The following is a 3918-nucleotide window of genomic DNA, read 5'->3' as shown; positions in this document are numbered from 1 at the left end:
TCTGTTTCTCCTGTACCTCACACTAGTCCTCACACATACCCAACCAACTCTCTTGTTTCTGCACCTAGATAGGAAGATTTATTAAGGAGGTCTGATAGAATCACACAACAGCCAGTGTATCTTAAAGACTATGTGTGTAACAACATCATGTTTCCTGATTTGGATAGGGCATGTTTTTCTCATCCAACCAGGCTTAGTGCCTACTTCTTTTCATCTCTAACTATCAATAATCAACATCTCATCCAGTCCCTATCTACTTTAAATGAACCTAGGAGTTATGAACATGCTTCTCATCATTCAGGCTGGAGAAAAGCCATGGAATCAGAAATTCAAGCTTTCCAAGACAATCAAACTTGGGAAGTGGTTGAGTTACCTAAAGGGAAGAAGCTATTGCCTTGTAAATGACTTTATAAGATAAAGCACTTGTCTGATGGGACCATTGAAAGACTAAAAGCAAGACTTGTAGTAAGGGGGATATCCAAACAGAGGGAATAGACTACAGTGAAAACTTTTCTCCAGTAGTCAAAATGACAACTATAAGATGTCTTCTTGCTGTTTCATCAAAAAGGGGATGGAATGTGTCTCACTTAGATGTGAATAATGCATTTTTACATGGAGACTTACAAGAGGAAGTGTACATGAAATTTCCAGCAAGTCTCACCCCTCCTAGTCCTAAACATGTTTGCCTATTGAAAAAGTCTTTATATGGATTGAAGTAAGCTTCACTGCAGTGGTATGCTCGGCTTGCAGGGGCATTAAGTTTCAAAGGATACTCATCATCATTGAATGATTATTCTCTATTTTTCAACAAAACAGGAGGTCTCATATCTATTTTAGCAGTTTATGTTGATGATATATTATTAACAGGGGATGATATACAGGAAATTCAAAGCATCAAAGAATTCCTCAATTCTGAATTCAAGGTAAAGGACTTAGGAGACATACATTATTTTCTTGGACTAGAAATTTTGCAAGAAAGTAATGGGTTTATTATCAGTCAACGAAAATTTACCTTGGATATGCTTAACGAGTTTTATGTCTCTTATTTGCCTCATGCAACTTCTCCTCTGGATCCGTTCTAAGCAAGCAGACGATGGTCCTCTCATGGACAATCCCACTTTATATCGGCACTTAGTTGGCAAGCTGAACTATTTTACCAACACACGCCCAGATCTCTCATTTGCTATTCTCACTTTGAGTCAATACATGCAACGCCCTTGCTGGACACATTTCTTTGCAGCTTTAAGGGTTCTTAAATATCTGAGTGCTGATCCTGGACAGGGGATTTTGTTATCTTCTACACCAGATTTTTCTCTCCTTGCTTTTTGTGATGCTGACTGGGCCTTTTGCAAAGACACTCGAAGGTCGGTGAGTGGTTTCTTCATGACCTCTCCACCCCTATTACTCTTCCAATTCCCCTTCACTCAAATAGTAAAGCAGCCATTCATATTGCCCGTAACCCTATTTTTCATAAACGCACAAAGCATGTCGAGCTTGATTGCCACTTTGTGCGTCAATAATTTCTTTCTGGGCTCATTACTCTTTCTTTTGTGCCATCCAAGGATCAGTTGGCCGATTTATTCACCAAGCCCTTTTCTGGGGTTTCTCATAAAGGGATTCTGAGCAAGTTGGGGGTCGCTACACTCCCCTCCAACTTGAGGGGGGATGTTAGAAATTCAAAACCCCAGCTCACTTTGGACATCAATGGAGGTATGAGGTTTGAACGAGGAAGAAGAGGAAAGGAGAAGGAAGACCGACCAAACTAGGGTTATTTCGATATAACCTAGGATATATGTCAGGTGTTCTTTTATTTGGAGGAGTTCTGAATATTTGATCACACCCACACATCAAAAATTGGAGTAGTTAATCACAGCCATAGATCTTTTCCTGCTTTTCCTGATGGATCAAATCTGGACCATTGATTTATTTAACTAGTAGAAGCTTCTTACCTCACCAGAAAATCACGTGAGGGAATATTGTTAGTTAGGATAGAATTTTGCTATTACAATTAGACAAATACAAATAGGACAAGTGTAAATAGTATTTTCCCTTTTCTTTATTTTATTCAATACTCAATTGTATATATATACATGTACAAACAATTGAATGAATACACAGAAAATTTCTCTAACTCTTCAGTCATGTATTTCTTCGATTTCTGCACTGCTGAATCTTCAAAATCCTTCACATATCAAAGCAATACAATACTCTTTTCATCTTATACTCTCTTGTTCATCAATTTATTTCATATTCCGTAACTCTATTCTCAGTCAGTTCGAGGGCGACCTAGCTGGTGCATTTCAATACTGGTTTGCTTTACTTTACTGTCAATTTATATTATTGAGCATCATATTTTTCAACTGGTACTAGGTGAAATTACGTATCCTTAAAACCACTTATAAATTTAATTGTTATCCGATTTTAAGGGTAAACAATAAGTTAAACCCATTAATTATCCATTTTCTAAGTGGATAATATGGTTCTTATCCATATTTGACCTGTTTTAAAAAGTTCATTATTTAACCCATAATTTTAATGGATAATATAAGCGAATAACTATTTTTTTAACTACGTTGTCACCACCAAATGTAAAATTGTACCATGTAAGAAGTTACTATGTTAGTCTGTTACCTTTATAACAGTGCACCTTTCTTTTTCTTGTGATGGTGTTGTCCCGGTTAATTTACGCGCATCTTGATCATTTTATCAGGCCAACCTAGACACTTAAATTATTACATATAGTATCTATCATCTTCCATCAGCATAAGTACCAAATAATTTTACATATTAAAGCTTAGGCGGATAATTCAAAGAAGTCTCCTAATATTTTTTTGCTTTTTTGAAATTTAAATTTGAGATCTCATAGTAAAAACATATAAGTGTGTATATATAGTCAATCAATTGTAATTGCTTTTTGCCTCCAGTGAGATATGAATATTAGACCTTATAGTTTTTGTCCACTTCAATGACTACTAGGTCATATCATTGGGTGCTCTAAAATAATTGTATCTAACTATCTATAGTAAGTGAAATTAGTAATTAGCTAGGATATAAGCCAAATAATTTACTACAACAAATCGAATTACACTAACATGTAAAGAAATCTTTACCTTAACAGTGTAACTGTGTAAATGCTCTCTTGTGAAAAAAATACAACAACAACAACAACCCAGTGAAATCTTATTAGTAGGGTATAGGAAGGGTAGTGTGTACGCAGACCTTACCCCTACCCTGAGGGGTAAAGAGGCTGTTCCGATAGACACTCGGCTCAAGAAGACGAAAACTTATGGAAAAAAAATAAAAGGAAATAAAGGGTATTAAAAATGGACTTGCATGAATTTCTTATCTCAAGCAACTCTTGTTCTTTTTTCCTTGTAAATTTAGGTGAAAAAAATATACAGTAGGGTAACAACAAAGAAAAAGAAAAGTCCATTCTTAAACGTCAACTAGTAGTCGTACCCGCGCGATGCGCGGTCAATATTAAAAAATATTTGTCACTTTGTTAATTTTTTGATGTTACATTTGGAATTATCACAATTATTTGATTATCCTATTCTATATAAATAGAATAGATATTTTCTAAATTTTAATAATTAAAATCTCTATTAAATTAAAGGGACTTATATAGTCATCAAATAATTTTTTCGTTATGTATTTTTATTTATTATATTATCCAATATTTAGTATAATTATATTGTTAATAGAAATTATGACACTTGTCATTATAATATTTCTTTGCCTCTACTATCATATATATATATATATAGATGATATAGATTTCTTTGACTCTCTTATTATATATATTATAAACTAAATAACTAATTAGTAACCAATTATTCCATGTGGCATTTTTTTAGGCTGCCACTTGGCTTAAGGAGAGGGCTTTTTCCTCTCCTTTTAATAATATATAGATAGATA

This window comes from Nicotiana attenuata, unplaced genomic scaffold (assembly GCF_001879085.1).
Source record: "Nicotiana attenuata strain UT unplaced genomic scaffold, NIATTr2, whole genome shotgun sequence".
Classification (NCBI taxonomy): Eukaryota; Viridiplantae; Streptophyta; class Magnoliopsida; order Solanales; family Solanaceae; genus Nicotiana; species Nicotiana attenuata.
The sequence above is the reverse complement of the archived record's forward strand: the minus strand, read 5'-3'. Positions refer to the sequence as shown.